Source organism: Callospermophilus lateralis, chromosome 8 (genome assembly GCF_048772815.1).
Source record: "Callospermophilus lateralis isolate mCalLat2 chromosome 8, mCalLat2.hap1, whole genome shotgun sequence".
Classification (NCBI taxonomy): domain Eukaryota; kingdom Metazoa; phylum Chordata; class Mammalia; order Rodentia; family Sciuridae; genus Callospermophilus; species Callospermophilus lateralis.
Genome location: NC_135312.1, coordinates 3644946 through 3658332, shown reverse-complemented (window position 1 = coordinate 3658332; position 13387 = coordinate 3644946). Strand labels below are relative to the sequence as shown.

General features: G+C 52.6%; 1 protein-coding gene across 2 annotated transcripts in view; it reads right to left on the bottom strand.

Annotated features, from left to right (window-relative positions):
- Positions 1-4853, bottom strand: part of Afap1 (actin filament associated protein 1) — a 131535-nt gene extending 126682 nt beyond the window's left edge. For both annotated transcript variants that reach the window (XM_076864189.2, XM_076864188.2), the window contains exon 1: positions 4684-4853. The gene's annotated coding sequence lies outside the window, so the exon portion shown is untranslated. The remainder of the gene's footprint in view (positions 1-4683) is intronic.
- Positions 4854-13387: the final 8534 nt, after the last annotated feature.

The following is a 13387-nucleotide window of genomic DNA, read 5'->3' as shown; positions in this document are numbered from 1 at the left end:
GTTTGCTTTTCCCACTGCCTGGGAGAACCCCTCTTCCCAGGAGTCACTGCGACCCTGCATCCATAGAATGTTTGCCAATGTGACATATCATGGTACAACTTAATATCTGCACAGAAAACGTAAGCCCAGTGCCAGGTTCACTGCCTTTGTGTTCCTCCTGCCGCTGACGTCTAGGGCATCAGAAGCCCTCAGCAAAAGATGATGAAGACAAAGGGGAGAGGGCCAAGAAAAGCTGCTCACAAACAGCTCTAGAAGGGGCTTGAGGTGAAGAGGGTCACCCATACCGTCCATGGTGCCAGAGCCAGGCAGCTCATTGGCACTATTGCTCCACATACCAACAGGTGAATGCTCTCCCTACCTTGGCCTCACACTGCCCCCTGCCTTCCCCAACCTCAAGACAGCTCACCTGGGAACCAAAATGTTAAGAAACTCTGCTTCATTAAAGGAAGACTCGTGGGGAGGTAAACAGATGGACAGATTATCAAAGGCTCAATTGTGCACATTCAAATAATTTTGTTTACAAAAGATGAATGGTAACTGAACATGAACTTGGGGATGCCCCAGAATGCATATCAAACAATGTTGGCCAATTAAAACCATAAATAAAGCTGCTTAACACACACTAAAGTTCTAGAGAATATCAAACATTTGGAGTTTTAAAGAAAACACGGATGCATTAAATTATCAATGACATAGTTTTATTAATCTTTGTTAACACAATATTTTACAACTTAGAAAATCCTGGTACATTCATAGTTTCATTTGACCCTCAGAAAATCTCTTGAGTTAGGCAGAACAGGCATTACTAACAGCTAACGTCCTTAATGGATGACAGAACTGAAGTTCAGAGGAGAACTTGGACTTAACAAAAAGCCTTTCAGAGCCAGTTTCTGAGTCCCCTGAGCAAAAGAACAAGTGTAAGCTATCCTTAACATACTATTCTTATTTATATCTTGTCATCATTGAAAAAGGTTTTGAGCAGCCTGCAGTAACAGACATCTACATAATCAGAACTTGACAATGAAAAAGAAAGAGAAAAACATTGGGCAGGCAAGGAAGGCAGGAGTGAAGGGTAAAACAAAGACTGAGACCTATAGTCTAAGAAAAAAAAAAAAAAACACTCTGAATTTCTAGTTGTAGGCAAAAAATACTTAAAGGAAATAAGATAATTCATAGAATCACCATAATCTGAAAAAAGGGGACATATCATCATTGTTTAAGACACTCCTGGCAGCCACAGCCACCTCTCAGACACCATACCAATGGCATCAAACCAAGGAGTGCTCCAGTGGTGGGTGAGTCACATTCTCTGTCCCAGCCCTGGGCAGGAGCACATAGGCCAATTCTGAAATGTACACCTCAAAATCTATCTCCTCTACCCCCACACATCCCCTCCAGGAGACCCCTTTTCATTGAATCAACATAAAAATCAAGCCTGGTACAAACAACAAACATTCTCAGTGAAGAACAAGCACTAACTAGTTAAGTCTCAGTTAAACCATAAAGAATATCCAATCCAGTTTTTCTAAAGTGAGATTCCCTAACTAAACAAACCCCCTAGAGCATATAACAAATAATCTTTTTTAATTAAGAAAACAACACAAATCAAAAAAAAGCAAAAAGTGCTACTTATTTATGTGAAGTCATAATACAGTAGCATCACTACTTGACCAAATCGCTATCATCTCTTTTTAATCCCTGTAATCATCCAAATAACTAAGACTGAAAAAGAAAATTGTGTACCCTTTCTACAGAGACATGTGGCTTGAAGAAACTCAAGCACACCAAAATTCTCCCTCACCAAATAGATAAATTGAAAAGGGGTTTAAGATCTTAAAGTCCTTAGAGTTGAAGCTCCCTTATAGGTCATTTAACATATGATGCAACTTTTTGCAAGTTGTAATTTTAAACTATGCTTTAAGCTGTTATATAAAGCCATCAAGTAGATGCTACTTGACACAGTCTCAAAATTCTATTTATTTCAGATTCTCCAAAATAAAAACTCTTATGAATCGGGACACAGAAAAGCCTAAAGTTGGCAGACTTCATATTAAAAACTGACAATATGCTCCTGAAGAAAAATCTGCCCTGACAATTTCATAAAGGAAAAAAAAAACTAATGGGGTAGAATTAAGATTTTGCAAGTATCACATACTTGTGAAGAATACACAACACCAAAAGGTGACTTAGGGTCACTGTAGATGTTTGTCCTTAACACTAGATAGTATACACCAAGCAAACAATCTTGTTTAAAAGAAACTAAAAAGGAAGGAAAGGAGCTTTCTCTTTAGAACACATTTTCAAACATCTCTACCATTTGTACCATTGCCACTGAGAGAATTTTCCTCTGCTATATTTGGGTGAAAAAAAAGCAAAAGGTTTAAGGCAGCAGGTGATTAACTGAGGGTCTAAGAAATTATCTGGTGTAAGACCCTCAAAAGTGAGGAATCTGAAGCCCAGATGAGGCAGTCCTTCAGGAGCAAACAGTAAATTTATTCCAGACCCAAAATTAGACTCAATAAATTCTAATCAAGTACTCTGTGCTATGCAAAAGACACTAGGAAATAACAGAAAAAAAATTAATCTAAAGCCAGCCCTTTGGAGAGCCAAGGATCTGCAGGTTTACAATAACATGAAAGACTGGATTCAGGGTATAGAAACAGGACCTCTCTGGCTACACCTCTTCCCTGCTCAGGGCACAAACTGTGACTCCCTATCAGAGGATATTTCAAGCTGTGCTGCAGTTAACCACCTACTGCCCAAACCCACACTGTCTCTGAAGACATCAGGCAGGGAAGGCTTCTGAGATCAGGTACTACTAAAAGGAATTTGGGCAAGCAGGAGCTGAGTGACTGGAACTGGGGGGTAGCAGCACAGGTGAGGACAGAACTGACAGATTATGTAGGGCCCTAAGCTTAATATGGATCTTACAGTAGTGCCAGCTAGCTGATTAGCACGGCTTTGTCTTTCTTGTAGACCAGTTATGTGGACACCACCTCTTGTTGAAAAATAATTTCAGGCGGGACATTAGCATTTCTGGTGACTGCTGTTGTTTTCCCTCAACCATAATGGTCGGTAAAAAGCAACTGCCGTTTTGTGTGATTTTGCACCGCTGGGGAAGAGAATCTCCCTGGGACATAATAGATGTTTTCAAACGTTTGATGAAAGGGAAAATGATCCCACTTAGGGGCTGAGAAACACAGAGGACCTAGGGACAGCTTCAGGGCTTCCCCTCCGTCCCAGATGGGAGGTTCCCCCTCCCCCAACCTCATCCTTGCGCTGACTTCATAAATCTGACCTCCAACTGTAACTGCCTTGGCCTCTTTCCCTGGGTGTGGATTCTCCTGCTTCAAACGCATTTTCCAGCCCGCCAAATTCTTGGGAGAGTTTCCTCCCCTCTCCAGGCGCTACAAAGTTAAATCTGGCTCTCCAGTGTGTGTGTGTGTGTGTGTGTGTTTCCTCCTTCTTCCTAGTGCTAACGGAAGAAATCAAAAAGCACTGGGCAGAGGGGCTCTGCTCCCTCCAATCACAGCCAGCTCCCAGACCAACAAGCATCCCTGCTGAGCAGGAAACTCAGCAGCCAGACGCGGTCCTAGCCGCGGTGACAACCCCGCGCTCCCCTGGGACCGGTTAGGGTATGGAAGCTCAGCCTGCCGCTCCCGCAGCTGCTCACTCTGCAAATAATAAATCAAAGAGCGGTCGACAGCGCGTCCGCCCTGGGCCAACTGCGCCCCCCCGCCCCCGCACAGCCTGGCGCACCCCGCGGGTGTACCGCCCCCAACACACAGCTGGTGGCGAAAAGGGACCACAGCCCCACAAGTCACAGGGACTGGGCAGAGCCCCTGCGCGCAGGTCCACGCTGTCACCCCCAATGACACGGAGACCTGGTCCCCACGAGCCGTTCCACGCTGTCATCCTCAATGGCACTGCGATGAGAGTCGCTCATCGACTGTGCCTCTGTGGGGCACGGAGACTCGGCCCCCACGCGCAGTTCCACGCTGTCACCCTCAATGCTGAGCCGCTCACAGCACAGTGGGACACAGAGACAAGAGCCCACGCGCAGTTCCACTCCACGCTGTTACCCGCAGTGACACACGAAGACCCTGTCGCCATGCGCAGTTCCACGCTGTCACCCTCAAAGACACACTGAGATGTGAGCCACTCACATGGGTAGGGCACGGAGACCCGGGCTCCACGCGCAGGTCCACGCTGTCACCCTCAATGACACACTGAGATGTGAGCCGCTCACACCGCAGTGGGACAAGAGACAAGGATCCCAGGCACAGGTCCACGCTGTCACCCTCAAGGACACACGGAGACCCCGCACTGGCCCACCGAGTGCCTTCGGTGGCACAAACCCAGAGAGCCTGCCACTCGACCCAAGGGAAGGGAGGGAGCCCCAAGCGCGGGCCCGCGGCCGCCCACATTGACACGCGGGGACTGTGGCCGACTCCGACTCGCCGGGCGGCCGGGACCCCACGCGCGGGTCGCAGCAGGCGCGGGCCTCGGTGCCGCCCTGAGGCGAGACAATGCCCCGGCGCACGGCAGCGCCACGACCCGGTCGGTCCCCGGAGCGGTCCCGCCCCGGCCCGGCCCGCAGCTCAGGGCGGCGCCCCTGGGACCCGCCACGGCCCGGGACCCCCACCCTGCTCGCCACCCCGCGGGCCCCGCCGCCCGCCTCACCTCAGGCCGCGCTCGCAGCGCCGCTCCCGCCCGAGGGCCGGCCGAGAGAGCGCAGCCCGTAGCCGCAGACGGCAGAGCCGCGGCGCCTCAACAATGGAGCCGGGGCGGGGCCCTCTGTCTCGGCAAACTCCCGGCTCCGCCGGCTCCGCGCGGGGCTGCGGCCGGCGCGGGGATGCGGCCGCGGACACTGCGCACGCGCGCGCAGCCCCGCCCGCCGCAACGCCCCGCCCCAAGGCCGGCGCCCGGGCCCGCCCTCCAGCCAATAAAAAGAGAGGAACTTGGAGGGGGCGGGGCCTGGGAACAAAGGGAGGTAGGGCGGGGTCTGGCAGGCTGGCCTGGATTTGGGGCTGCCCCCTGCGAAGCTGCTGGAGGGCTCAGCACAAGGACACTGGGTCTTAGGGCAGCAGCCAGTGCTCACCCCAAACCCCGAGCCCAGGTTCTAGAACTGAGAGTGAGAGACAGGCATGCTTTACAGAGGGAACCTGAGACCCAAGAAGCAAGATCACCTGGTGCCCAAAGTTACATAGTCCCTTCCATCGATTGCCTTTTAGTCATTCAGCAAACATTTCGAAGCACGCTGGTGTTTGTTAGCAATGGAGTGAACTTGGGCTTCCCTTGAGGAGTTCTGCCAGGCAGGACCATTTCTCCATCTCACTTTAATGTCTGAAAATGTTGCAGGGGACAGACGAGGCAAGACACCAAATAAGAACAGAAAGCAGGTTTATTTGGCTATAGCCAGGTTCTGAGGGCAAAGCTTTCACTGTAATCCATCAATCCCCCTAACCGCGAGTTCAGGCAGTTTCAGAACATATTACCCAATGTGTAAGGGGGGCGGGGCTCAGAAGTTCACAGTCTGCAGAAGTTCACATAAAAGCAGCTTTTTCTTTCACTGTTCTGAGCAAGTTAACCCTTCAAGGACAGCACCTGAGAAGGGGGAGAGCTACTTCTTCCCTTTCTTCCTTCCCCTGCCAGCTGTTACCATGGAGCCCAATCAGTAACCTCTTCTCTGTATCTTTGAAATGTAAACATCTCTGTGAAGCCCCAGTCCAAGGCCAGAGGCCTAGTTAAAAAATCTGTTTTTCTTAGCACACTCTGCATTTGCGAACGCACTCTATTGTATATGTTGTTATTTATGTTAGATAGTCCATAAATGCTTGTGAAAATGCATTCAGCACCTGGAGTGCTGATCTCTTCCAGGCTAGTGGCCAAGGAAGACAGAGCATCAGGAAATAGGGAGTTTAACTACATTGAACCCCTTTGTAGAGATTCTTGTGCTGACAGTCCTGAAATCAATTATGGGGAAGATTTCTGGAGAAGCTTAATTAAGATTTTCTGTGGAGGAGGAGTTGGGATTAATCATGCCTTTCCTGCCTCAGAGATATTACATTGGCCATTCCTGGCCCCAAATGCCCCCCTCTGTCCACCTGCCACCCCCATTTACCCAGTACCAGTCTGGGAAACCTGTCCTGGTGTAATCCGAGCTTTGCAAGGTCTGAGTTTTCCTCTACCACACTCTCACTGGCTGCTTCTCCTCTGCCTCTAGGACCCACCCCCACCCACTTCTCTGCCCAAGCTGACATGGTAGGGTGTCTCCTGCCTGGAGCCAGTGAGCTGTTTGCATGAACACCTTTCCAGGACATCTCACTGTCACTAGCTTCAAACACCAACCACATGCTCTGGTCTCTGCCAGGTCCCTCCAGCCCTGACCTCCTGTACCCCAGCTGGACTTGCAGGAGGCATCTCAGACTACTCATGGCCAGAACAAAGTGCTTCCTTCTCCACCCCAGCCTGCTCCTCCATGTGCTTCCCTTCTAGGTCAACAGCCTCTCTGCCCCGCTCACACACCCCCCTCCTCCCCTTTCCCACAGCAGCCAGGCCACCTCCTTATGGACCTGCTGGACTTTTCCATTTGTGTAGGCCTCTGCTCCAGGAGGTGAGACCTCTCTAGGACCTAATGTGGGCAAACTCTGATTCACTTGTGTGTTCAGAACAGGAGCTGGTGTCCTGAGGGCAGGCCAAGAAGGCTGGCAGGATGGATGGCAAGCAGACACGTGTTGACGATGGCAGGGGCTGACCCAGACCACCGCCCTTCACACACATATGCATACTCCCGCGCACACTTGTGTATGTGCACACGCACACACACACACACACACACACACACACACACACTCATGCACACTGCCGAAAGCCTGGGCTCTAATGGGATCTACCAGCCAAATTCCTCCATGAAGGTGAGAAGCTTCCTCAACCCTTTCCAGCCAGGACCCCACTGTGACTTGGGATGTCCCCACTAATCAGGAAAGAAGACTTCAGGGAGTGATCCCATAACTACGAAGGGCATTGTTCCAGGCCCCAGGTCTCAGTACATGGCCCAAACTGACACACTCTTCTCTACATGCCTGACCAACTTCCACCGACCCTTTCAGTCTCACCCTTAAAGTCAATTTCCAGGAAGGCCTCATGACTACCCCCCAATACCAGGTACAGCTGTGGCAGCCACACCCCAAGGTGCCGCCCATGATCCATGCCCTTGAGAGCAAGCAGAACCTGCGTCTCGATTCTGCCCTTGAAGATGGCAGTGGTGATGAAGTGTCACCTTTATGTCATTTTACATTATATAGGACTCCACCCAAGTGTACTAGAGAAGTTTCACCTGCAGGCTTTTGGAGAAGGAAACTGTCTTACTGAGTGGGCCTTTGAAGAGGCCCACCAGACAATGGACAGGCTCTGGGATCTGAGGATGGTCTGCAGGAGGCAGCCAGCACGGAGCTGATATGATAATCAGGGAAGAAATAGTGTGCGCTCTGAAGTCCTGTTCCACCAGTTTTACCGACACGATGCCAATTTTCAGGCTGGTATATATTGATAGTTCAGATTGGTTTGCGTTTTCAGGGAAAACAGAAACTTCTCTGATATCCAGAAATAACGTCAGAAGAAAGACCCCAGCATGCTGGCCAAAGGGAGAGGACAAGCCCAAACGCAGGGGAGGAACGGAAAGGCCGCGTGCCAGGGAGAGTCTGCAGGTGAGAGGGCAGAGCCGTGCACAGACGTCTCATTCTCACTGTGGTTGATGACTCCAGGTCAGCTTGGAGTTCAGATGGGCTGGCTGCCCAGAGTGAAACCCCTGAGCCTTCTCACCAACTCCGTCAGCACATGCCTTTGCCTGAGAGTGGCCTCATGATAAGTGCCATCAGACACCGTGGAGGAAAACAGCCTTTTCTAATTTAGGCCATATATGTATGTTGAATTCATTTATATAATTCCACTTCCTATGGTTGGTTGGTTTTTGCTTTTTTAAAAAGGGTTTAAAGGTTTTCTCCAAGTCTGTGGATGACATAAACATCCACACTTTCTAGAGGCCTCAGTGAGAGACATTTGACTTCAGACCAATCTCACCTATAAGTATTGAAGTAAAATTCTGAAATAAAACATCAGCCAAGAACTCAACAGCACATCAAAAAGCAGAATAATAAGATACCTCATTATTCTCTAATACCTATGAGTATATTCTATTATAATAATAATAAAGAAGAAATCCTGACCAGTAGTTTTCCTCTGTAATGCAAAGATGCTTTAATATCAGACAATCCATTAATAGATTAGCTTATGTGAAAAAAGGTATTCTAAAACGAAAAATTCATATGATCAACTCTGAGAAATCTGCAACAGTGGGCCTTGGTCCGTCCAGCATGATTTCCAGGTGGCTTTCATGCTGAGGTGATTGCGCTTGATCCCAAGTCCCCGGTGGGTACATGCGAGTCGGTGACTCAGACCCAGTCATCTGGAGCGGCTCCATGTGGCCAGCTGCTTCCAGATTCCTCTCCTGAGTCTGACTGGTGACCCGGCTTTGGCACCCTTCCAGCCTTCTCCACCATGACTTCATGTTTTCTTCCCATGTCACTCAGGACCTCCATGAGGTTGATGTCTGGGCAGAATTCACAGCCATGCTGACTTGGCCACCCACCTGGGCCCCAGGGAACTGATTTCATTTCCTCCTTGTGGTTCTTTTTCGGGTAGTCCAGCTTCTACTTCAAGTGTTTGAACTGTAGCCCTAGGTCAGTCCCAGCCCAGGTCAGCCTGCCCTGTACCTTTTGCCAGTAGTTGACGTTGGCCTACATACTCAGATGCAGGTCTTGCTCCAAGTCTCACTTGGTCTGGGAGTTGCATGAGTTAGCTTCACATTACTACAATGAAATCCTTGGACAGTGGAATTATGAAGATTTGTTTAGCTTACGGATTTGGAGGTGTCAATCCAAAATTTAATGGCCCCATTGGTGTGGGCCTCTCGTGAGTGTGGTCCCTCCTGGTGGAGAGGTAACAAAATGCTCACATCCCCAGCCAGGAAATAGAGAGAAGATAGACTGAGGTCCCACAGTCCCTTTTGAGGGCGCACCCCCCCACAACCTAAGGACCTCCCACGGAGCCCCACCTCTGAAAGGTCCACAGCATGTCCCAGTAGTGCTACCTTGGGGACTGAGCCCTTACGGATGGACTTTTGGGGCACTATCCATATTCAAAGCATGGCAAGTCATCTGCTGCGGGCAGGGTGCTGCCATCTGCAGGACAGTCATGGAGTTCTCAATGCTGGTCCAAGAATCTCCTCCCATGGAGCGGCTGGCTGTGGGCAGGCCTGGGCCCGGCCTGGGCCCTTCATCTCGAGCTCTCCATGGACCTGCTGCAGGGTGTGCCCCACGTCCAGGTGGGAGGACAGGTGGACCCTGAGGTTTGTGTGGTGACCTGGTTGCCCACCAGCAGCCCATTGAACCCAGCCAGCGAGCCAGCTTAGCAGCTATCCTAGTCCCTGCAGGAGAACTAGTCTGTGAAGTGGGCAGAGGCCGTGGACCCCCAACGCTGCCCAAGCCCCCATGGACGCTGAGCAGGAAGAGTGCACAGAGCTGCCACCCAGGCCTGGAAGGACAAGAGCTATAGGCATCCAGCCAGGAAGGGGTGAGCAGCAGTCAGCAGGTAGCCTGAGTGTGGGTGGCTGAGAGCTGGCGTGGGGAAGCACCGGCAGGCGTGGGGCTGGGGTCGGCAGGGAAGGAGCTGCAGCGGCAGCGCTGGGCAGGGCGCAGAGCTGATCCTGAATATGTGGGAGGAGTCCTCCCAGAGGCACAGCAGGCCTTGGTGGAGCACCAGGAAGGGGTTGACTCACACCGGCATCTTGGCCTGGCTCCTGGATGCGCCATGCAGCTTCCTGTCCTCAGGCCTGGGCTGGCCTGCTGCCTCCCCTGCCTGGAAGGCCCTCCCCTTGCTGGCTGACCCCACTCACCTCCTTGGACTCACTCCAGGGGAACTTGGTGTTACCTTGGAGGCCTCCCAGACGCCCCGCCTGGCTCCTGCTCGCTTCTCACTGTGCTCCCTCCCTCCACACCAGCAGAGTGGCCCTGAGTTGCCAGTGACTATTGCTTTGCCATCTCTGTGGGCTTGCAGTCGGTCCTGGAGGTCAGGGACAGGTCTCCTTTATGTCTGTTCTGGGATATTTGGATGTAACAGTGGGAGAGGGAAGTCAGCTCATGAGAGTCTTTGTAGGAAGAGGGCCACTCAGCGGGGCATGGAGGGATGAGAAGGAGCTGGTCCTCCCAGGCAGCAGGAGGAGGCTCTGCAGAGCCACAGTGTTGGGGAGTGAGGTGACAAGAAGCTGCTCCGGAAGCAGAGTGGGCCGGAGGAGGGGGAAGAAGAGGCTGCAGAGGGAGGCGAGGCAAGCGGTGACTGCCAGGAGCCTGGATCTGAGCAGGAAACAGATAGTTCCCCAGGAGCTCAGTCAGCCTGCACTACAGAGAGATGACTGTGACCATGGAGTGACATGGCATGTGGTAGAGACACTTGGGGGGTGGCAGGAAGGTGGAAGCAGTGGCGAGCCCCTGAGTGCTCTCTGGACCTCCAGCTCAGGCAGAGAGCAGGAAGCCTCTACTGTTCCTGAAATACCGTCCAGCCATGGGCCTGGCACCTCTGGTGGTGCCCCAGGAAGTAGGACCTCCTCCCCCTTCCATCTGCCAGAGGTGCTTTCAAGCCCTGTCATCTCTGTGGCTCAGCCATAGCATACGGCTAGGTCTCTGCAGAGCCCATGCCCTGCCCAAAGGGAATGGGGAGGCCGCTCACCAAAACCAGGGAGGGGGGATAGGAGAGGAGGGGGCTAGCTTCTGGAGTGGTCCAGTTTTAATGATATAATGTGCATAAACTGTGTGATTCCTGGGCTCACTCTGTAGCGACAACCTGGGACCCCAGAAAGGGAAGGGAGCAGAGGGGCAGAGGACAGACCACAGCCAGGAGCAGACCTGGCTCCTTGCAGCTCCTTAGAGATCAAAACGTGGGCAGAGAGAGGCCCAGAAAGTGAGGGGCAGCTGCCTGGGAGGCCGGGAGATAGGCTTGCGCTGGGGTCAAGGCCGTGGGACCGACAGCAAGACATGACTGTGAGCAGTGGAGAGGCTCCATGTCCTCTGCAGCCAGGTTCAGCTAGAGGTCTCAAGAGCCAAGGGTGACAGGAAGCCTCGGTACCCCATGGGCGGGCCTCTCTGACAGAGAGCACTGCCCTCTACCATCTAGAATACAGCCAACTGCCACCCTCACTGGCACAGTGTTGAGTGTCCACAGCTGGAGCCCAGGAATCCAGCCTTGCCCATGACCTCCTGGGGGAGGCAGGACCCCTCCTCAGGGGTCTGGAAGGAGACAGATCATCTCCTGAGCTGGGCACAGCAGGTCATGGCGGAGAACTTGGCGCCTCTGGGTGAAAACCCTCCAGGAGGGCGCTGTGTGTGGCTGGGACTTGGAGGGTCTGATGGATCTTCCTGTGGTGGGGGGAGACCTGCATAGAGGACCACGTGGGTGGCCCCCTGCAGAAGGCAGTAGCCAGGGCAGCTGAGGACTCCAAAGGGATTCACAAGAAGAGCCCCCCCAAGCCCTGAAGATTAGTCAGAGGGGTGGGGCCCTGTGCATCCGTGCCATGGAAGCAGCCACGCCAGCCTGTGGTCCAGTGGCCTCCCTTTCTCAGACACATGCGTACTTGCTTCCTAGACCCATTTGCAGTTCTGGCCAATGACTGTGACTAGAGGCACCACGTGTCACTTGTGAGCCAAACACTAAGGATAGCTAGGGGACCACCCTGCTCACCCTGCCACAGCTCTGATCTGAGTTCAGTGGCCTGCAGGGCATGGCTGCCCTGGGGGTACATCCAGGAAGGATACTCTGCTGTCTCTGACCTCTCCTTGTCCCATCTGTCCCCGGGGCCCCTGACACCGGCTCCAGGTGGTGCTGATTCAGGATGGTACTGTGGGCAGACTCTGAGATGGCATGGGAGACTGAGCCAGACTTAACCCTGGGGGTGGGAGAGCATGATATTGTGACATGGATATTAGGCCTTGTCTGGTTCCCAGCATACAACTCCTAAAACCCTTGGAATCCCCAAAGTGCTGTTTGCATGCTAATGAATTGTCCTTTGGCTGTCAGCCGCTAGCCATTTCCTAGATGGGGCTGGTCACAGGAAAGACAGGCAGGATGAGAGGGCTGGGACTTTCACCCTTGCCCCCAGCCTCTGTAGAGGGGAGAGGGGCTGCAGTTGGAGTTGATTGCCCATGGCCGTAATGTAATCACTCCTACTTACATAATGAAGGCTCCATAAAACCCAAAAGAATAGTGTTCATGTGGTCCTGGGCGGCTGGAGGGGGCAGTGCCTGGAAGGCAGCCCCAGGGAGTGACCTGTGCCAATCTTCATCTGCACCCCTGGTGATGTCCTTTATGATAAGTTGGTAACATAAGTGTGTCCTGAGCTTTGTGGGCCACTCTAGAAAATCAGCTGAACCCAAGAAGTGGATGGTGGGAATCCTGATTTATTAAGGGCCTGTCAGAAGACCAGGTGAATCCATCTGGGGCTTGTGGTTGGCATCTGGGAGGGGGGTACTGTCTCCAGGTGGGTATTGTTGGAATTTAATTAAGTTCATGGACACCCAGCTGGTGTCCACTGAGAGCTCTGAGGTCGGAGCCTCACAGTGCACCTCCCCATGCCCAAGTCGAGCACAGAGGGGTGTGCAGCAGGCAGGAATACAGGTTGCTGCACCCAAGGGGCAGATCCCCCGGCCTCCTGGGGCTCCATCTCAGGTGGGGGCAGCCATACTTTTTCACCTTCTGGAGCTACCCAGCCACTAGCCAGAAGTAGCTATTTAGCTTTCAATGAATTAAGATTTAAACCTTGTGTTAAATCCCCCAGTCACTATTCCAATAGTGGTTGCTCTGTTGGTGAGAACATGGATCTAGAACATTCCCAGTATCGTGCAAAGCACAGCTGAACAGCTCTGATCTGGAAGCAGGGTGCCTCAAGACACTTCCAGGTGGGCACAGGACCCAGAGCCCATCCTGTGGTCACTGTGGAGCACTGGTGGCCTTTGAGTTGGACAAGGGTCACATGGGCACACCATGGCTTTCTCATAGAGGCCAAGCAGTCTCCTGGTTAGTCTCTTCAACCTTCCCTGGGGCAGGCAGGAGCCAGGCCCTACCCATTGCTACCACTGGTACCTGGAACTAGCCTGGGAAGGGGCTCAGGAATGCTCCTGAGCAAGCCGAGGCCAGACCAGGTGCTTCCCCTGGGTGGGGGGTCCCTCCTGGGGCCTGGCCCTGCTCCATGCACAAGCCCACAGCCGCTGCCTTGGCGCAGTTTGCAAGAGGCCTCGCACCTTCAGAAATCATGCAATCACACAAGTGGCTCTGCAGG